General features: G+C 47.5%; 1 long non-coding RNA gene across 4 annotated transcripts in view; it reads right to left on the reverse strand.

Moving 5' to 3' along the window:
• LOC102152551 overlaps positions 1–22,490 on the reverse strand; it is a 54,282-nt gene that overhangs the window by 14,502 nt on the left and 17,290 nt on the right. The window contains exons 2-5 of one of the 4 annotated variants that reach the window (XR_005363795.1): positions 17,805–17,913; positions 14,410–14,553; positions 13,538–13,767; positions 5,062–7,754 (exon numbers count right to left, since the gene is read on the reverse strand). This is a non-coding gene — a long non-coding RNA (uncharacterized LOC102152551). Of the gene's footprint in view, positions 1–5,061; positions 7,755–13,537; positions 13,768–14,409; positions 14,639–17,804; positions 17,914–22,490 lie in introns of those variants that run through there. The other 3 variants (XR_005363793.1, XR_005363796.1, XR_005363794.1) reach the window with 3 other exon arrangements.

A 22,490-nucleotide genomic window follows, 5' to 3' on the forward strand; every position in this document is an offset into this window, starting at 1 on the left:
AGTGGTTCAGTGTCTACCTTTGGCTCAGAGCATAATCCCAGGGTCCTGGGATTGAGTTCCACATTGGGTTCCCTGCAGGGATCCTGTTTCTCCCTCTGCCTATGTCTCTGCCTCCCTGTGTCTTTCATGAATAAATAAATAAAATCTTAAAAAAAAAACCTTAATATGGATCACAGACCTAAATGTAAACTACAAAAGTATAAGATTTCCAGAAGATAACACAGGAGATAATACAAACGTCCTTGGGTAAGGTGACGACCTTTTGGATACAATACTAAAAGCACAAGCCATGAAAGAAAAATACCCATAAGTTGGACTTAACTAAAATGAAAAAACTCCTGGTCTATGAGAGACACCACGAAGAGATAAAAAGATGAGCTACAGACTGGGAGAAAATATTTTCAAAATGGTTATCTAGTAAAAAACTTGTATCCAAAATATACAGAGAACTTTTAAAATCAACCATAAAAAAACAAACAACTCAATTAAAAATGGGCAAGAGATCTGAACAGACACCTCCCCAAAGAAGATATACAAAGAGGAATGGATAAACTGTAGTATATCCAGAGAATGGAATATTATTCCTCAATTTAAAAAAAATTGAGTAAGAGAGTAAAATCCTGAGTCCTCATCACAAAAAAAAAAAAAAAAAAAGAATTGTTTTGCTTTATTCTTTTCTTTTTATTGTATCTCTACGAGAAGATGGATGTTAGCTGAACATACTGTGGTAGTCATTTCTCAATGTAAGTAAATTGAACCATCATGCTGCATGCCTTGAACTCACTGAGTGATGCATGCCAATTATTTCTCAATAAAACTAGAGGAAAAAAAAAAGAAATGAGCTATCAAGCCATAAAAAGACGCGGCGGAACCGTAAATGAGTATTGCTAAGTGAGAGAAGCCAATCTGGAAAGGCTACATACTGTATGATTCCAACTATATGACATTCTGGAAAAGGCAAAAATATGGAGAGAGTAAAAGGATCAGCTGTTGCCGGGGTTGGTGGGGGGAGAGGAGGGATGAGTAGGTGAAGCACAGCATTTCCAGGACATTGAAAACTATTCTGTACGACACCGTGACGGTGGCCACGTGCCATTATGCACTTGTCAAGACCCATAGAATGTACAACCCCAAGAGTGAACCCTCATGTTAACTATGGACTTTGCTTCATCACAATGTACTAAGACTGGCTCATCGGTTGTAAGTGATGCACCACGCTGATGCAAGATGGGAATCATAGGGAAACTGTGTGCCAGATAGAGGGAGTATATGGGAACTCTACTTTCCAATTAATTTATCTGTAAATTCAAAACTGCTCTAAAAATATCCAGTCTGTTAATTAAAGTAAAAAATCTTAAAGGTTCATCCCCAGCCCAGGGCCTGGCACAGCCTCAGCCCAGCCTGATTCGAGTTATCTGACATCCATGGTGGCCACACAGACAGAGGGTCCTCACTGTATGTGACCATCCCTGAAGGATGGCCCCCACTTGCCCCTGCCCTGAGGATGTCCAGGGAGTGGTGACAGGTATCAGGCTAGAGGTGATTGCCCCAACCCTGTTCTCCCTGGGCTCCGCCTCCTGGAACACCTCCCTCTTGACACCTCTTCCCCTCTAGGCTGGCTTCTTTCTTCTAGAAAACATGTTTCCATGTCTCTGTCGTTCTTCCTTAGTGGTTCCTGTGGTCAGATCTTCCTGCTTGCCTGTTCCAGGCCTGCAGAAAGGATTTGGGGCTGCTGGTCTGTAGCTGAGGAGGGTGAGAAATCTCACCCTGTCCTTGACCACCTGCACACCTTCTCCCCTCATCCCCGTTTCCCCTTGCCTAGGTAGCTGAAGCATGGTGGTCTCACATCAGCACCAACACTTTGTCTTTAATCACGTCCACGTGCAAGTGTGCACATCCTTGTGTGAAGGTGTGTTGTCCATACCCAGAGCATGTACCCTTTTGTCTCCCTGCGTGTCCACAGGGAGGACGTGTGAGGGTCAAAGTGCCTGTGTGGTGTCTTTCCTTTGATCCTGAGTGCACCTGTCCATGGGTCTGTGAGTGGCCTCCGGAGCCTGGTCTCAGCTCTATTCTTGTTGTTTTCTAAAATTTAGGACTAACATGCTAATTTTATAAATGGATGAAAGATTTTCACAGGACATTAACAAGAGAAGATATATACATGGCTAATAAGCAACATGAAAAGACAGGGATCCCTGGGTGGCGCAGCGGTTTGGCGCCTGCCTTTGGCCCAGGGCACGATCCTGGAGACCCAGGATCGAATCCCACGTCGGGCTCTCGGTGCATGGAGCCTGCTTCTCCCTCTGCCTATGTCTCTGCCTCTCTCTCTCTCTCTCTGTGTGACTATCATAAATAAATAAAAATTAAAAAAAAAAAAAGAAAAGACCCTCAACATCATGACTCCTAGGTGAAATACAAGTAAAAACCCCAATGAGCTGCCACAACATAATACTACATCTTGGAAAGGTGGACAAGCTGGAACCATCAGAACCAAACAAACCAAACAAACAAACAAAAATGTCCGTGCTATTGTACATGTAAGATAGTATAAGCAGCTCAGAAAGCAGTTTGATCATTTTTTCATGGTTAAATACACACTTACCCTATGACCTAGAAATTCCATGTACAGACATTTGCCCAAGAGAAAGAGAAATATATGTCCACAAAGTAATTTAGACACAAATATTTGAAGTATATTCATTCACAATAGCCCAAAACTCGAAACAACCCAAATGTCCATTCACGGATGAATAGATAAACAAATTATAGTGTATCCATGCTTGGAATACACTTAGCAATAAGATGAAAAATAGCGATACTCACAGCGACATGGGTGTATACCAAAAATATTATGCTCAACGTAATAAGCCAAGCTGAAAACATATATAACATATGATTCCATCTTTGCACAAAGAGCAGTTGAGTGGCTGTCATGGCAAGAGGTGGAGGGGGCACGAAAGACCTATGGAGGGAAAGTATTCTGTCTTGATTGTGGCAGTGGCTACCACAAGTTACATTTGTCAAACCTCACGGACCTATACATTAATATCTTTGATTAACAAAAACTTCGGACCCATATTTATGGATAGTTTACGAAAGGGATACGGTCTCTCCAAAGTGAATTAATAAACTCTGTTCCTTAATGTCCACAAATAATTATGCTTGCAATTAAATCCTTCACTATGGCATTTACTGCAATAAAGCCAAATTAGAGGAGCAACCAAATGCATAAAAATTACACATAAAGGCTTCGAGTTGATCAATAAATGACAAATGCGTATCTACGAAAACAAGATCCTGACTGCACTGTGTGCAACTATGCCCCTGGCCATATAGCAACATCACTGGGTGGACACATTCGAAACTCAAAGTCCCGATCTCCTTCTGTCGTCAATGGGATGCGTGGCCTCAGGCCAGTGAGTTAAAGCTGGCTCATCAGATTTGCAGTCTTCTGGGTCTGAAAGATACAATGATATTCCTAGAAACAAGGACGAAGCTAGCAGGTGCCATGATGTGGTCATTGCAGATTTTATTTATGAGCATTAAGGGGAGGTATGGGGATCAAACAAGCAAGAGGTCTGCTTATTGGAGCTTCTCCCAGTTTTCCCTCTGCTGAGAATGTCTTTATTTCATGTTCATTCCTAAAGGATGTTTTCAGTGGGTGCGTTCTATGTTCCTTCAGCAATTTAAGGATGTACCATCGCCCCTGACCTTCATGGTTTCTGTGGGAGGGTCTGCAGTCACAGAGCTGCAGTTCTTACATGGGCCAACCCAGAGCCACCAACAGGAGGGGAGGGACCGTGTGGTCCCTCACACCAGAAAGAGAAGGCTTTCCTTGGGACTTTTCCTGTTCACATTAGGGTTGTTGTTCCAAGTTTCCAGGCCAGAACTCAAAGAAGAAAGTGGGGGGTGATAGGCGCTCCCTGATGGGGAGCTTTCCCCAGTCAGCCTGCTGCCATTTCTTTGAGGAATCTTCAGAGAGCTGCTGCACACAGACTTCCAGGTTTGAGCATCCATTGGTGGGAGACACAGCAGCGTGTGCTTACCCCACCTTGGTCCCAGTTACGGTACCTGGCATGCCACAGGTTCTGTGAGGGCAGAGACCTAGTCTAGCTTATTATTATTTTTTTTTAATTTATTTATGATAGTCACAGAGAGAGAGAGAGAGAGAGGCGCAGAGACACAGGCAGAGGGAGAAGCAGGCTCCATGCACCGGGAGCCCGACGTGGGATTCGATCCCGGGTCTCCAGGATCGCGCCCTGGGCCAAAGGCAGGCGCCAAACCGCTGCGCCACCCAGGGATCCCCTAGTCTAGCTTATTAATCTGACTGACCTGAGCCCAGTGTTTTTCACGTAGCTGTGTCTCCTCTGAAATTCACTGAATAAATCAATAAACAGTGAAGACTAAATTAGATGATGTTTGTAAAGCAACTGAGCCAGTGTAAAGTTGTTCAATATCAATAAATGATAGTGTCTACCATTGCCTGGAGAGACCTGAGCTGGAGTGTCGATCTTCTTTATATTCCAACTACTGAACACAGAAGCATTCAAAACAGAGCTAGAGGCTCCTACAAGTCACTAACCTGTTTAAGTAAATGAGGCACCTCTCCAAAAATGTTATCCATAAGCCCCAAGAAAATCTGAGTGTATCCCATATGCAGATGAGAATTTTAAACATGATTTAAAACACATGGGTGGCATTTCAAATTAGCTGAGTGAAAAGATGGGTTTTCAAGAAATCATGTTGGCTAGCCATTTAGGGGAAAAAAAAAAAAAAAACCTTAGATGTCTTTCTTACTCTCTCTTCCCAATTAAATCCTGGATGGATCTGAATAGAAGTAAAGCCACAAAAGTCCTAGGTAGATGTAATTGAAGAGAAAAAGCCATAAAGGTACTAGAAAAAAAACATAACTAAAGAGCACGTAGACCTATGATGAGAAAGAACTTTCTAAATAAAATACAAAATCTCATACCATAAAGGAAAGAATTAATAACTTTGATTTCATGAAAATGTAAATCATTCCTTGGGGAGGGGGATCACTACAAAATCAGAAGGCAGACAAAAGTTGAAAACGTGAATTTATTGTAACAACGTTCAGAAAAATATGCACACTGTTGTGCACGCGTGCACACACGCACAAATACAAGCAGTATCTAAATTAGAATTCTTTGAAAGAGGAACTCCTACGCTTCTCCCTTACTTTGGCTGACAGAGGGAGGTATATCTTTTGGAAGGGACCCTCGGTACCTAATATTTTGAATTCTGCTCTATGTTGCAGAACCCCTCGGGGTGGAGTCTAGGAATCGCACAGCTACCAGGGTACCTTCATGTCGTCTCCCTACATTGGTGTCACCAAGGTCAGGCGGTCTGTGGCCTGCTCAACGGCGCTCATTGTCCCTGTCCCACATCCCAGACCACCCCCTCCCAGCTGCTTCTCCTGTTTCCCAGACCAGTGAGTTAGCAGAAACTAAACAGGGACCGGGTTGCAGGGAAGTCCGGGAAATGCAAGCTATAGGGCAGACCCTGGAAGGTCAGGGGAAGGAATGGTCACATCACGTTTCTCTTTCACCAGATACGATTGGGGACTGCACGAAGAGACTCCCCAAAGTGGAACCATCCTTTCATTCCCGGGATACATGTGGTCTTCCAACACACGGCCACGTTTTCTCTCATAGGTTTCAGTTGGAATTTTTTGTTAAGTGGGGTGGCCAAAAATATTTTTTGTCCTAGTCTTGTCTGGATTTGGTGTCAGGATTATGCTAGCTTCACCAAAGGAGCTGGAAATCATCTTTTTTTATTCTGTAGAGCAGTTTATATAGTACAGGTGACGCCCACTCCTTAAAGAGTTAGAGCGCGCCTGCCAAGTGGCCTGGGTCTGTTCTCTGCCAATCATCGTTGTTCTGTTGACACGGGAAGTCTTCAGGTCACCTCTTCCATTTCTCCCATGGGTTATTTTTCTCTTTAGGTTTTTCCTAAAGTGGGGGTCCACTTTAGTTCATCCATTCTCAATGATTCCTAAATAATTTTTCATTTGTTTTTCATTTGCTCTTCCACCCAAGTTATCTGGGAAATTGTTCCATAATTTGCAAGAGGATGGATTTTTTTTTTTTTAATTTAAGGTGGCAGAGGTGTTATTCCCCAGGGCTGACTGGATTTCCTACTTCTCCCTTGTGTTGGGAACCCACGTTCTGTTCGGGGTGGCAGTCTGCCCAGCTCTCAGGCAGGGACCATGGTTTGTCTGAAGACATCCTGGGGCTTCTGTCTCCCACCGCCAGCGACTCACTGTGCCAGCCTGCTTTCCCAGGGCAGCCACATGACACCATCCAGCCCGTTTTGTCCTGCTTTGGCTCTGACAGTAAATACCTGGTGCCGCAGCACAGCTTAGAGGGTGAACCCAGACTGTGGGCTAAGCCTGGGCTCAGCTCCCGTTCTATCCGTTATTGGCTCTATAACTTGGACAAGTCACTGCGTAGCTCTCTGCCTCAGTTTCCCCACATTTAAAGAGGAAAACCTTATAGAAGTGTATGATAATTTAATGAGTGAAAATATAAAAAGGGGCTCAAAACAATGGATGACACCAAGGAAGTCATGCAAAGTGCCATTACCATAGTAATAATTAATATTATTAATAATTAATTGTTAATACTAATAATTATTAATGCTATAATAATCGTTGCTGTCATCTTGGGACTGTGGGGACAAAGAGCCAACATAAAGAGAACACAAAGCAGAAGGAAAGAAAGGGCTTGGATCCTCAATGAAGATGTTGAATGGAGTCTGGAAAACCCACCTCTAGACACTCAAAGAACAATAAATGTCCTTCCTTAGGTCCTCTGCTAATTTCTGTTGAATGCATTCTAACTGATATGCTTGCTTATATTTTTCATTAATTCAAAAACAGGTCTCCAGCACTATTCTAGACTCTAGGGACACAGCTGCGGAACACCAAAGAAACCCTCTGCCTCTGGGAGCTCAAGTTCTTTTTATACTAATTTCTGATTGTTTTTCACTGAAGTCGGAGAAAGTAGCCCCATGAGCTCTGCTTTGGGGACTCTACTGAGACTCCGTTGCTAACACGATTTTTATAATTGAAAAGTGGAAAGCACTTTTGAAAAGAACACACGTTCTCGTTTGAAAAGAACGCACACAGGCAAGCAGCATACAAGAAAAGTTAAGGTCAAGATTCATTTTCTTTCTCTCTCTCTCTCTCTCTTTTTTCACATACTGAAGTCCCGTTGTTCAAACACCATTTGTTGAACAGACTACTCCTTCTTCACTGAATTGCTTTCACACCTTTGTCAAAAGCAAAATGGCCATGTTTGTGAAGGCAAAGCGAGAGGAGGAGAGGGGAGGGAACAGAGGAGGCGATCGCAATGGAAAGGTCTAGCACGAAAACACCCAACGTCGGCCAAGTCGTGGTGCCGCAGACACAAGTCATTCCCCACAGGCAGGGTGTCATGGGCACAGCCTCCGCGGCTGAGTCCACCCCTTACAGCTGAAGTAGGTCCTCGCAGGCTCCCAGGCGCGTTCTCAAGCAGAAAGGCTCACAGACGTTCGACAAAAAGCACGAACTAGAATGTTCCCAGCAGCAGTATTTGTTCGGCCCCAAAGTAGAAACTAGTAGCTCCTCGTCGTTGGCAGCAGAGGCCCGCTGGGGCACAGCCACACAATGGATCGCGGTGTGAAAACGGGAAGGAACGCTCTAGCACGACGCGCGAGGATGCGGCCAAATCTCACAAACATAAACGCTGGAACTGAAGAAGGAAGACATAAGGGGACACACTGTAGAATTTCGCTTATGTAAAGTACAAGAACAGGCAAAGCTCATCTGCCTGGTTAGAAGTGGGGCTAGTGGCTTCCCTGGGTGGGAACGGGTTGTGGGGAGCCCGGGGGTCCTGAGGCTATGGGATGCTCTGTCTCCTGACCCGGGTGCCCAAGGTCTGTCCGGCTGTCGCAGGCACGAATACGCACTTTTCTGCACATCACACTTCGAGTAAGAGTTTAGAAGAGAGAGAGGGGGAAAAGCAGTGGTCCTCCTCAGGAAGTCCCCCACGGTGAGAATAAAATCACCCCTAGTTCTGCGGGTGGGGGTGCACTCTGCCCGCTTGCTCCGCACCCAGGCACCTGACAGCAAAGCCACGAGCTGAGGCTCCCCGCGTCTAAGGTGCAGGTCCCGGGGGTGCAGAGGAGGCTGAGCGATGAAGCCCAGGACAGGACATGCCCCCACGGACTTCGAGTCCTGCTGAAGAAAGGGGACCCCACGGCCGACTCACTCTCCGAGCTAGACCGCACGAGGGGCCAGGTGACTGTGTCCCCTGGTCACGCTCAGCCCAGGCGGTCCCAGTCACTCCGCCTTAAAATCCGACACGTCCTGACGAGCTGGTCTGTGCCACAAACACGCAGCGTTTTGAAACTGTCATCTTGGGCTGCACTGCTAACGTGGCGTGTCGCTAAGGCAGGCCGTGGACCCCAGAGGGGTTGTTAGGGAACCAGCTAGAAGCGCTGAATGTATATGCCTGTCTACAGCACTGACATTTTATGCAATTTCCAGAGCTGCGCAGAGCCCCTGCAAGCTCCTACTGGGAGCGGGAAATCTTCTTTCTTCTTTCTGAGACTGGAAAATTGCTCGGTCCTCTCGGGGGAAAGCTGCAGGAATTTATGCTCTTAAAGGCACAGAAGTACCCCGTGACCGGGAGTAGCTATTTCTATGTCTTCTCTCCATCCATCTCTGTCTCTGTCTCTCTCTTTCCCCTGGCTTAGGGGGGCTCAGAGCAAAGATGCTGGAAAGACAGGCCTGTATGTCCCAATATCACCAGCAGAGACTAGGGAGAGAGAAATCTCCCACCCCCAACCCCTAGACTCCCATGTAGGTCCCAAGATCGCTGTCACTTCAGCTGCGGAGAACAGGAATCACAGAGCCATGTGACACGAGGGGTGTAACGGTGGACGCCATCCACCATTAATAAACTGTCAAAATTAGCTAGATATGAAATTTCTTTAAGAGTTGCGCCATACAGCACTCACTTTTGCATCATGATGTTAAATAATATTTAGTTGGTTTTTTTATTTTTACTTATTTATTTTTAAAGATTTTATTTATTTATTCATGAGACACAGAGAGAGAGAGAGAGAGAGAGGCAGAGGGAGAAGCAGGCTCCCTGCGGAGCACCCGATGCGGGACTCGATCCCGGGACCCCGGGATCATGCCCTGAGCCGAAGGCAGACGCTCAACCGCTGAGCCACCCAAGCAACCCGATATTTAGTTATCTTAGTAAAGATTCCCATTTTTGCTACAGGAGAAAATATATAATATAGCCCCTAGCTCTGTGCCACAGACGCTCGGCTCAAGGCGAAGGCCAGGGACGTAGTAACTCTGACATCTGGAATCTCCGCCGTATCTGTAGTGAGCAGTCTGTTGGGTTGAAACAGCGTTAAGGACTAAAACCACCGAATTAAGCTTGCAAAACTATGGAGCTTGTCCTGACATGCTAGCTGCATCATCAGCATCCTGAGAGCGTGGCCGCTCTCCGCGGCCGTGGCTGGAAGGGCTCCGCGGTGTCGGTGCACACACACACACACACACACGCACACACACATGCACACACGTGCACCCGGGGAGCTGCTGTCTCCTTCCAGGGGGCCCGTTAACCCTAGAAGTGGAGATTTCCGTTCAGTCCCAGAAGCACCTGGACCTGACTTCCCCGAGCCAGCCCCCCTCCCCAGACGGCACCTCCATAATTTCCCGGGGAACCCTGCTGGAGCCGAAGGAACCTCAGACATCGTTGTACGGGCGAGGTGAGGAACAAGACCAGAGGGGCGAGCAGTTTGTCCAAGGCCTCAGAGAAAAGTCCAACAGGGCAAAGACGGAGCCTGCGCCTGCACCTGCCCCCTCCTCCCTTCCAGGGGCCACCTGGGGAGACAGAGGGAGAGGGGGTCACAGCGTTCACAGTAAGGGCCGGGCCCTGAAGCTTTCCACCTAACACCCAGGAACCCAGGACAGGCACCCCCGGCCCCGTGCACAGGTGGGGTGGCAGTGACATGTGGAGGGTTTGCCGCTGGGGGTTCAGGCGAGAGTCCAAAGTGTAGCCTCTCAGATCCCGAAGCCCCTGCCAGCACCCCCACTACGGCAGCCCTCGCCTCAGAACGTCAGCTCCATGCCTGAACCTAAACCCGTCCCTGAGGAGCTCCCCGTGGGATCCCGATGACCCTGGATCCACCACCATCCAGAGGGCACCTGCAGCTCAGCAGACCCCTGCATGGCAACCCCCTGCAGGGACCTGCTCCTCCTCCCACCCCCACCCAGGTCTCCAGGCCCTCCCAGGTCACCCAAGTCCAAGCGAGTTCCTGTTGACTTGGTTCTAATAAGAGGTGAGTTTTCTGGAGGAAACAAACAAAAAAGTCCCTCTATGATTAAAAACTATAGACGTTTTCAACAGCCCCTAGGTGGGGTGCATTTCAATGACTTTTCTGGGCCTTTCTTCTGTGCGTGGCCACTGACTGTCCTCATCCAGGCCCAGGGTCACAGCCAGCAGCCTCCAGGGAGGACCCCCTTGAAGAAACTCAACCCAAGTGCAGGGGTAGGAATAGATGCTCGGGGAGCCCCCAGAGTGGACATTCGCCGCCCCCCTCCCAGGTAGAGGAGGAGGAAGAGGAGGAGGAGGAGGAGTCTGACAGTGGAGGGCAACCAAGGATCTGCTCCTGCTGCCGGGACCCCGGACAGCAAACCTGCTCCCTTCCTCCCGCCAGCTCCGGAGATGTGTCTCCTTGTCACCTAGCCCACCTGAGCTCAGGGACACAGGGTGCAGAAGGCCAACGTAACCAAGTGCCACAGATCGGGCCACTTCCATAACAGAAGTGCCCCCCCACAGTTCTGGAGGCTGCAGGTCTGAGATCAAGGTGCCGGGGGGTGGGATCCTCCGGGGCTGAGGGGGGATCTGTTTGGGCCTCTCCCCAGCTCCTGTTGTTTCTTGGTGACCTCTGTCATTCTTCAGCTGGTGACAGCGTCCCACCCCCCGCCCCCCACTCTGGCTCTCCACCTCCATCTTCACGTGGTGATCTCCCCATGTGCGTGTGTATGCAGACTTCCCCTTCCGATAAAGACACATCGGATTAGGGACCCACCCTGTTCCAGTATGACTTCATCGAAACCCATTACATCTGCAGCGACCCTGTTTCTGAATAAGGTCACGTTCGGAGGCAGCGGGGGTTAGGGCTTCAACACGCGAATTTGGGGAGGACACAGTTCATCTAACAAAAATGCTGAACTCGAGTCCAGCTCCGCTCTGTCACACCCCTGCCGTGACCCCGAAGTGTCACGGCACCAGCCGGCCACATGCCCGCGTCATCCCAGAGAGGGGAAGGGAGCACCTGCCTATAGGGTCGTCATGAGCAACCAACGAGACGAGGAAGCACCTTTGGGGTGCACTCCACCGCCAGCCTTAGCGCGGGCTCAGAAGGCGTCGCTAGCATGACCCCCACGCCAGCGGCGCTCCCCCCACCCCACCCCCGGTGGTGCTCAGGTGTAAACAGCCCTTCCCTCACTCCCTGCCAGCAGCAGCGACTGCAGAAGGACATTAAGAGCCAACGACACTTTGAACACTTTGAAGCACCGTAAATCGTAAATGGAGAGGCTCAATTGGCTGACGTGCAGTTCTTTCCCCCGGCCCGCGCTTCCCTTTGACGCATTCCTCGTGGAGCTGGGCTCCAGATGTTGTCAAGAAAGAAGGCATTTGCGAGGATGTCTGTGTTCAACTGCCCGTGTTGGAGATTTATTTACTTGATTTATTCTTACCGGATTACCTCATTTACGTGATTTATTCTTGTTCCAGAAAGATTTGAGGGGATATACGGCAAATAAAACCCATTTTGGTTAAGTGGATCTGCACCCCACAATTAGTGGGAAGGGCCAGAATAACTGGAAAACACAAATAATCCCCAATTCCCATTTGATCTCACAGCTGGCATCTCAGACCAGATGTACCTCTTTGCAAAGGCATGTTATTTTTAAACTGTGAGGCTCAGCGTGTTTAGGTACCGTGCACGTGATAATGTGAGGATGGGGTGCCTGAGGATGGGGGGCGGGGTCACTAGCACAGAAAAGCAGGTCTTCCCCACCAGCAGCACGGAAGGAGAGAAGGGAGGCTGGACGGGAGAGAGAAGAGGTGTTAGAGACCCACCGGGCCAAACGCTATGCCTTTCCTACTCAAATTAAATCCCCAGAGACCGTCTCTTCGAAATTGCGGCTTAACTTTGGAGCACTCTTGGGGGGCAGGGGCAGGTCAGAGGTTGGTCACATTAGCCATTCACCTCCAGAAAGCCACATCTGAGCCTGGCTCTTGCCACCTGGTTCTGGTGATCCGTGAATTTGGCTCCTGGTGACTCCTTTGCCACATTAAACACAGCATCGGCCACAGTGAGCAAGCTGGCAGGCTCTGCTCGGGCCCCATCCCCTAGGGGGCTCTGGCTGGGACCAGGATGACATGCAGCACCTGGCCAAGCACTCCGGGAAATGCGGGGGACAGCTGCTTGCTCACGCCCTGCTCTCCATGGCACATGCAGCCCCCCTGCCCCGCACCAGCCCCCGCTCGCACTTGGCCGCAGCGTCCTGTCTGCAACCTGTCACATTCAAACTCCCTGGTGGCCCAGAGGAAAGGGGAGAAAGGTGAACACTGAATCTGTGTTTGGTGAGGAGCTGATGCGACTGCACCCACTGCCTGGGGAGGGGAGCACCATCGTGTCCCAGCCTGCTCTAAAGGGCGTTTGCCCAAAGCAAGAGGATGCCCTTGCAGGTGCATCATGCCAATGTTCCCTCAGCAGGTTCCTAGTTGCAGGACCCTTTTGGGTCACCCTGCACGGCAGCCAGTGTTCCCAAGTCCAGCACGTGCTGCCGTGACCATACAGAGCCCCAGGTGTCATCCTGCATTCCCTCCATTGGCATCAGCAGCTCCTGTCCCTGTCAGCAGCCCGAGGTGGCACTAGGCCTGCCTGTCCACCCCCGAGCAGCAAAAGGGAAGGGGGTCCCACCTCAACCCCATCTCCTAATGGGAGATTCCGGAGCTTCTGTGTGAACGTGCCCACCTCCCCCCAGAACCTTCTCTGTGAGCCAGCATAGAAAAGGAGGGCGGCCTTTGAAGTGCCAGGGAGGCCCCTTGTCGCCTCTCCCAAGGCAGCGGGGACCCGCCTAACACACTTTAAATTAGAAGTTGGCAAAAACGACAAGAAAAGACCAAGAACATCTGCCAAGGTGATGGTCTGTCTAAAAGGACTCTGAAGAGGTGGGCTGCTTCCCTGCTGATGGTCTTGAGGTCTGGCCCGAGGTCACAGCCCCACTGTGAGACATGCATGGTGCCCACTGGGTGTCACCTGCCCTATCCCGCCCTCCCACTTGGAAAACCGAGGGTCCGTCCTCTAGGACATGGGGAGGCTGAGATGGACTCCCATCCAGCGTGCACCTGAGACCTCGCTTCCCTTTGATCTCCGGGCCCTGCAGGAGGGGAAGAGTTTGCAAAGGTCTCAAGGCCAGGGGTGGGTTTCTAACCTCGCTTCCGCATCAGCGGTTATCTGCCACCAAGCCTTCGGGGCGCCATCGCATCGGGGCCGCGGGCCGGGATGAATTGAAGCTACTTAATACATCCGTCCTGGTGCTGCCTTGTAATTAAGATTCCAGGAATAAAGTAACGCCGGGGGCTTTCATGGGCGATCTGCCTTCAGACGGGGCAGGTCAGCTTTAGGCTCAAGCGCCGTCCTAATGAATGGCTCCCTTTGGGTCTGAAAGAAAAGATGTAATCGGCCCACACAAAGCCCGTCCTGTGCAATTACAAGAATCCACATGGACGGGCTGACCTGTGACCTATGAAACAAAATGAAGATTTTCAAATATCACCAGGAGGTAAGGGAGAGAGGTGGCTGGTCAGCTGCTCCAGTCTTCCTACTCCCCAGAGCAGAAGAAAGAACAAGACTGGAAGCCCTAGAAAGAAATGGGGCAGACTTTGAACAGCCTTTGCACAATTTTTCGGTTGTAGGGTCTTTTACTGGGAGGGGGGATGCTAATGCTAATGCTCTTTTTTTTTTTCTTTTTTTTTTTGCCCTCGGTATCCAGACGCGTATCGCAAAATAGCTTTTCTTTGCTGTGGGACTCTACTGTGCCAGAAAGTTATTTCTTGCTAAACAAACCAGAATCTCCAACAGCCATAGGATGTGTTCATTACGTTTTTCCAGAATAAGTAAGGAGGGTATATTTGGGGGCAGGGGGATGTCTTGGTGCAAAGCACAGCCATACTCACTCCTTACGGGGCCTGGATTCCCGAGCACGGGGCCAACCGTCCAGGTTCGAGTGTGAGAACCTACTGAGGGCAAGTAAAAACTGTTTATCCATTCTTCCGTCCCCAGACTTGGGGAGCAGCGTCTCACCTCTCAGGGAAGGTCCTGACACATCACAGGGCCGCTCATTCAACCATCGGGGACCCCGACAGCAGGGAGGTCAAGGAGGGGCCGCAGTTCCCCGTGAAGTCTGCAGACGCGGCCTTCGCCTCCACGCCGCCGAGCCGGGAAAACCTGCAGGGGAGCAGCGAGCTCTTCTTTCCTTCTCTTTTAAAATCAACACCCGTCCCCAGATTTGCTTTTGGCAAACATTGCTTAACTACCGCTGTTCTCTCTGAAGTCACTGGAGAGAGAGAGTTGGATAATGAGCTGGCATGCTCTTTTGAAATGTTTACTGTGTTCCTTAAAGCAAGGGACATGCTGGTTCCTAAACTAATTTGGGGTTGCTAGATCTTTTCTACTCTTTTTGGAGATCTGCGAAGTAAACACATGGACTTAAGTATAATTAAGCTGTATCAGGGAGTCAAATAAACATTCCTGGGTCTTCCTAAAGGGTGAACCGTTGCAGATCTGTCGGTAGAAATTTTTCCTTGATTCTCCTCCTGCCCCCCACGCCAGAAAGGAAAAGGAAATGTCTGAGCTTTACGATGATACATCTCAGCACACCACAGAGATTCAGGGATGACAGACCAGGTGGTCCTGCCTTTGGTTCAAGGGAACCAGAACCGCAGCAGGGCCCCAGTGGCCATGGCACAGGGAATGGACCCCAGCGCCCCAGAAAGCCTCCTACGTGCAAACTAGGTTTTGTAATGGGGCTTATGTTTGAACATTTTCTGAGCCTCAGCCTAGAACATTTCATGGTCTTGTTTAAAGAAAAAAAATGAAAACTCAGGGCATCCAGTCTTGTGTAATTTCTGTGAGGACTATAATAAATGTGTCCACGTAAGCCCTAAATTCCCACTTTCAAAATGAAGATCCAGGGTTAGGACGACATTTATATAAATTTCACTTGGTATTTTGGCGGAGTGTTTTTCCCAAGAAGTTCAAAGGCATTTATAGATATTCTGATTAGTGCTTGTGATGTCCCGGTGGGGTGGCAAATTCTATTAGCTCAGTTTTACAATTGGGAATAGAAAAATCTTACAGCAGCCAAATGATTTGGCAAAAACCATATGGCGTGTCACTGATAACGCTTTGAGAAGAAAACAGGTTTCATCAGCATCTTTGTCCAGTTTGCTTGTAGGATTTTTTTTTTTTTGTATTAGGTAACATAAGGTGATTCCCAGGGTCCATGTAAAATCTCACCCACATTTCCAGCCCGCTGGGGCCGGGTTCACCTGTGCCGAGAGGAGTGCCGCCGAGCCCCCCGCCTTTGTCGGGAAGGACAGACTCCCTGCATCATCCTGGCCATCTGGAAGGCTGGGTCTGGAAAGCGGAGATGGGCCTCACAAGCAAAGAACACCCAGGAGAGGAGAGAAGAGAGCCCAGGGAGTGACTCCCCGAGCCCCCTTCCCTCCGCACACATTTCCCTGGCTCACAATGACCTCCTCCACGCGCGGTCCAAACAAGAAGTAGAGAAGAGAGAACAAGAAGAAAGACGTGGGCTTGCTGTACAGGGCAGATGGCGTGTCGGGAACAGATGCCAGGGACGAAGAAGACACTGCGACTCCTCGTCGGCTGCCATGTATCCTCCCGGAGAGAGGCCTCCAGCATGCGGAGCACAGAGGCCGTGGCCGGAAGATGAGTGCCAGCGTCCTGCTGCTGCTGCGAGGCCGGTGCAGGTGTCCTGTGCTCCTGGGCCACGCCATCCTATCCCCAGGTATGTTCCGACCCTGCTGGCCAAACTGCTCAACTGGTCCAACTGTACAATCGGAGGAGTTGTGCCAGCCCAGTGGGGCAGGTGCACCTCTGTGCGGCACCTCTACGGGCTGGCTCCATGTACCACCCGCCTACCCTGCTCACAGCCACTCCCTCCGCCCAGGCCTCTCGTCCCTGCATCAGGGTCCCTGCGGGGTCATGCCACCTGCCAGGAACACCCCTCCCTGCCCTGTACTCATGAACCCCCTATTCAAATGCAGACTCCCCAGGGAAGGCTGCCTGCCTTCCTGGACCCTCATCTGGGCTAGAGTCCCTCGACCCAGGCCACCCCAGCCTCCCCTGCAGGTGACCACTGACAACGGAGGCAGGGTCATTAATTGTTACTTAGTTGGGTGGGGGGCGTTTCTGCGGCTGGAAGGTAAGCCCCATCACATGGCGGCATATTCACTTTCTCCTGTTCACCACAACTTGCCCAGTGCTAATGCAGCGTCCATAAAGACTTTTTTAAAAAAAGATTTTATTTATTTATTCATGAGACACACACACACACACAGAGGCAGAGGGAGAAGCAGGCTCCCTCTGAGGAGCCCCCATGCAGAACTCGATCCTAGGACCCCGGGATCACGACCTGAGCCAAAGGCAGACACTCAACCACTGAACCACCCAGGTGCCCCCCAGCATCCATAAATACTTAATAAATTACTAAAATAAATAGTTCATCAGTTGGGTCCAAAGAAAGGACCATACTGAAGGCGGGCTGATGGTGGAAAGAAGTTACGGGTTTAAAAGCCCCATCCACAGAAATATTCGACATCCCCTCATGTGGTTCTGACTCCTCCCCCTGGCTTGAATGCCCCATTTCTAGGACCTGGTCTTCTGACTCCCAGGGCACGCCACTAGCCCCCTCGTCTGACCCACACCTTCTCCCTAAGAGACATAAGTGTCCCTGAATCATAGATGTCCAGGGTTCAGCCCATGTTTTCCATGTGAGAATCACGTGTGGCCTCTTGATGTGGCCTTACAAATCCAGTGAGGTCTCTTCCCTAAAGGGATGCTTCTTCTGTAAGGAACAGTGAACTGATTTGCATTTCCCAATATTAAAAAAAATTTTTTTCCCAGTAAATGTTTTCCATGGAACTTTCTGGTTTCTGCTTGTTTGAGAGAGGTCAATTAGATTTGTTATATTTTAGCTATACTTCAGAATACACAGAAGATTTCAACTCTGAGCTTCTAATGACCATATTTTATAAAATTAGGACTGTTCATTCAATTATAAGTAAAAGCTCCATCAGCATTAATGGCAACGTTTTAAGCCTTCCCCCCGCCCCCCAAACAGAGCTCCACGTCTTCCTGTGGGAACATCACAAAAACACCATTAGAAATGAAGGTGCTAGCGGCCCTGCACCACTCCCCGGATGATGCCTTCTCCAAATACCCAGAGGCCTTTTCTCAAAAGCAGAGAAACTCTCCAAGGAGGAAGTGGTTTGGACATCTGTCATTGCTATGAGAACATGACTACCAGTCCTCATAAGTGGTAGAAATAATTCCAGAAGAATGAAGCAATAGGTAAGTGGGATCTTAAGGGGGGGAGTGGGGGAGAGGAAGGGTGGAAGGCAGGGGCTGGTTGAGAGAGAGAACAAATAGAAGGAGGGAAAAGGGCCACTTACCCATCACTGAGGAACCGGCTCATCCCCCCAGGCAATTCAGAGATGTCTGTCACGGGTGTACTGGGTGGTGCGATTTGTCACAGAGCTCCTTTTAATTATGTAAAATGCCCTGAAACGGAAACCAACAGAGTGGGGGCAGCACGTTTTCCCATCAATGTAATCTTATCTTTTCCAGTTCCCTTCTTTGAACTTGACTATCCTTTTAAAGAAATCCACCAACCTAAAGCTATATGTGTTATGCATTGCTGAATGAATCCAAAATTATCAGTTTCTGGAACTTGAAGGTTTATTTCATTTAAATAATAATTGCATACTTATAACTCACATTTACTTCAAGTGTTTTTAATTTTTTGAGATAGATGGCACATCCATCTTTGCCAATTACCCAGAGGCAGACACAAATCTGAGAACAGAAGAAGCCATTAGCACCGCAGTGAAAGACAAGTGGAAGTCTTCTGGTTTTCGACTTCATATTTTCTACGGTGTCAAGCTGTCATTTTCATATAGGGAGAGGACACAGGGAAACCCGAAACCCGACGAACACATTTTCAGCAGCAGAGATAATCTCATCCTCCTCATTTGCTGAGCTCCCAAGATGAGCAACTATACTTTCTGAGAAATTCCTTTTAACACCTTCACAGATTCTAGAAACCAGAGCTCTCTGCCCAGGCTGAGACAGGCTCCTCTCTCCTCTCACACGTTAGTCTGTTTTCGTATAATCTGTGAGTTTCCGAACACGGACTGCATTTCCTGCACCTGCTGTGCACAAGGAGACAGGATCTCCAGGGCCAGGGCCCGGCCACCGTGTACGGGAGGCTCTCCCATCTTTCCACTCATTGCCGTGGAGCCAACCCGATTCTCTACCCCTCGTATTCTCACTGGTCTCCTACAGTGTCTCCTCAAATGCCCTCCGAACTGCAGTGGCCAGGGTGACTTTTGAACCACACAAGTATAGCCCCATGAACCCCTACTTAAAAACCTTCATTAGTTCCTGGAGGAAAGACCAAGCACCTGAGTTTCACATTGAAGGCTGTAGGAAGGTGGCTCCAGGAGATGTCCAGCACCATCTGCCCCCTCTTTTCCGCCCACCTCCTTTGTGGCCACACACTGGACAACACAGTCCTCAAAGCTGCCTGCTGTTTACGTTACCGTTCCTCCCACCAAGCAACACTTACAGAGTACTTAGGGCTTGCAGGGCACCGTGATGGGTGCCAAGGATGGAGGCCACATCTCTGTGGCCACAGAGAGTTTGCAGTTCACTAGGTTAAAAGTAATGTAGGGTGCTGCACTCAGATCCTACTGCCCTGACCCTGGGAGAGCACCCTGACCATCATCCTCCTGCCCTGCTTAACTGAGAGGCCATTCTTTCATGTTTGCAGGGGAAAATTTTACAGATTGCACACGTGTGATATGCCTCACATCTATGATGATAGTTACTATTAAAAAAAATAAAATAATAGATGTTGGCAAGGATGTAGAGAAACCAGAACTTTGGGCATTGCTGGTGGGAACTGAAAATGGTGCAGCTGCTGTGAAAGAGCCTGGTGGTTCATCAAAAAATTAAACAGGATTACCACATGATCCAGCAATTCTACTTCTGGATATACACCCCAAAGAACTGAAAGCAGGATTCAAACAGATATTTGCAAACCATATTCACAGCAGCATTATTCACAATAGACAGAAGATAGAAACAACCCAAATGTCCATCAGTAGACAGATAAACAAACTGTGGTTTGTCCATACAACGGACTCTGATTCAGCTTAAACTTAATAAAGGAGATTTTGACACACAACATGTCATGCAGTATAGATGAATCTTGAGGCCATTATGCTGAGTTACATAAGCCAGTCATAGAAAGACAAATATTTTATGATTCTGCTTACGTGAGGTAGAACAGTCAAATTCATAGATACAGGAAGTAGGATGTGGGTATCAGGGGCTGGGGAAGGGAGTCATGGGGAGGTAGTATTTAGTGGGGACAGGGTTTTAGTTTGGAAGATGAAAAATGGTTCTGGAGATGGATGGTAGTGATGGCAACACAACAGCGTGAATGTGCTTAATGACATTGGACTGCACACTTAAAATGGTTTTTATTTTTATTTTACTTTTAAGATTTTATTTATTTATCCATGAGAGACACAGAGAGAGAAGCGGAGACATAGGCTGAAGGAGAAGCAGGTTCTCTGCGGGAACCCCAATGCAGAACTCGATCCCAGGACCCCGGGATCAAGATCTGAACCCAAGGCAGATGTTCAACCATTGAGCCAGGTGCCCCTCAAGTGTTTTCTAAAGTGGTAGATTTTATATATGTTTTATCACTATTAAAAAAATGCATATGTAGAATTTCTGCTTCTGACCATGACACAGTCACAGGTCCCAGATTTACCCTTCCACATTAAATGAGAATGAGATAAAACAACTAAAAAAATTAGAAAATAATAATTTTCAGATGTAGGACAACAGCACAGGACAGTAATCCTTGCCAGATGGGAACAAATGAGGTATGCCCTCTGGTTGCTCTCACTTACTACATTTCCAGGCCGTACTGCAGGATGGGCTGCCCAAAGAGAGCTTGGGGTTCTCTGTCATATGAACAGATGGAGCTCAGAATCCAGGGAAGCCAAGGAGGCTGGAGCTGCAGAGCAGCATTTGAGAGAGGAAGGAGCTACTGAGGAGGAGCAAGTCGCAGGAAGAGAGAGATTGAAAGTTCTTCAGAGACTTCAGCTGAGTGCCTGTCAGCATTCACGTGTGAGGCCTGGAGAGGGTCACCCGGAAGGAAATTCAGAAACAACTCTGAAGCTAGAAATAGCAGAGAAACCTTGTAATCCATAGGGCATCAGGATGAATACTCAGAAGGATACTGCCTCAAGAAAATCCATCCTGTGCTAATGGCCATTCTGGTGTTATCTAACAAAGCTAAAGAGTAAGGGTCAAAAGGACTGAACTATTTCCAAATAATAAAACAGCTTCCTAGAACAAAGCTCAAGAGTGTTTAAAGGAATATAAAAATATCCAACACCCAAAAAAAATAAAATGTAGAATTAAATCTCCAATCAAAAAAATATTAAGAATACAAAGTAACAGGAAAACATGACTCATAATTAGGGGAGACGGGGAAGCAACCAAGAGAAACATACCCAAAAATAACACAGATAATAAAGCTGGTAGAAAAGGTATTAAATAGTTATATTACTAGATTTTGTATGTTAGGAGGGTAAAGGAGAACATAAGCATGTTGCAAAGATATGTGGAATATATATAAAAGATACAAATGGAATTGGCAGGAACCAAAAAAAAAAAAAACATGAGTTCTAGGATTACACACTACAGAACAAAAATTTAGTGCAATTAAAGACTAAATAGCAAGAGAAGCCATCCAAGATAAAACAGAGTAAAAAAATGAGAAGAAACTAAAGAGTATTAGTGAACACTGGGAAAAACTCAGTCTAATATACATTAATTGGAGTCCCTGAAGGAGAGGCAGGTGGAGAAGAAACATATTTGAAGAAGTTATGGTTGAAAATGTTTCTAAATTTGGTGCAAACTATAAGCCCCAAAATACAAGAAACTAAATGAACCCCAAATACAACAAGTAGGAATAAAACTACAGAAAAGTGCTTTGTAATAAAATTTCCCAGAACCACTTATAAAGAGAAAACTTGAAAAGCAGCTGGAGTCATGAAGAAGGGCACATTACGTACAGTGGAACAAATATAAGTGTGAGGACCAATTTCTCATCAGAAACAATGCATGCCAGGAGACAATACAGCAATGTCTAAAAGTTTAAAAACTGCCAATCTAGAGTTATTTCCCTAGAAATAGAGATATCTTTCAAAAATAAGGGTTATAAAAAAAGGACTTTTTCAGAATACAAAAGCTAAAGAAATTCTTTACCAGCAGACCTTTACTACAAGAAATGATAAAGTCCTTTGAGCAGAAAAACAAATGGTATCAAAAATTTAGTTGTATAGCAAAAAAAAAAAAAATCAGCAGAAATGGTAATTACTGGGTAAATACAAAAGACATTTTCTCTTATCTTAAAAAAATTGTTTAAAAGAGAATTGACTTTTTCAAGTAAACATCATAATAATACATTGTGGGGTTTTTTTTGGTTTTTTTTTTTTTTACATTGTGGGGTTTAAAAGACAAGTAGATATAAAGGCATGATAGCAATTAGCATAGAGGCTGCAAAGGAAGGAACAGAAGTATAGCCTTGTAAGATTGTTATGCTACACGTGAAGAGTTCTAATATTACTCAAAGATAGACTGCAATAACTTATACTTTTAAAGTACATTTATACCTTTAAAAAGTAAATTTTCAAGAAATCCAATAGTCACTTTTTTTTAATTTATTGCTTTATCTTAGAGAGAATGCACACATGCAGTGGGAGAGGGACAGAGGAAGAGGGAGAAAGAAAATCCCAAGCAGACTCCACAGTGAATGCAGAGCCCAATGCAAAGCCTGATCCCACAACCACAGGATCATGACCTGAGCCAAAACCAACAGCTGGATGCTTAATGGACTGAGCCACCCAGGTGCCCCTCCATTAGTCATTTAAAGTGTGAGATGCATATACTTTAAGCTTATGAGATATCATGTCATTTATTACATAAAAAATACAGTGTATAATCCAAAATTAGGAATAAACTTTAAAGTTAAAGCAACTATAGCTGACACGTTG

This window comes from Canis lupus, chromosome 8 (genome assembly GCF_011100685.1).
Source record: "Canis lupus familiaris isolate Mischka breed German Shepherd chromosome 8, alternate assembly UU_Cfam_GSD_1.0, whole genome shotgun sequence".
In the NCBI taxonomy this organism is placed as follows: Eukaryota; Metazoa; Chordata; class Mammalia; order Carnivora; family Canidae; genus Canis; species Canis lupus.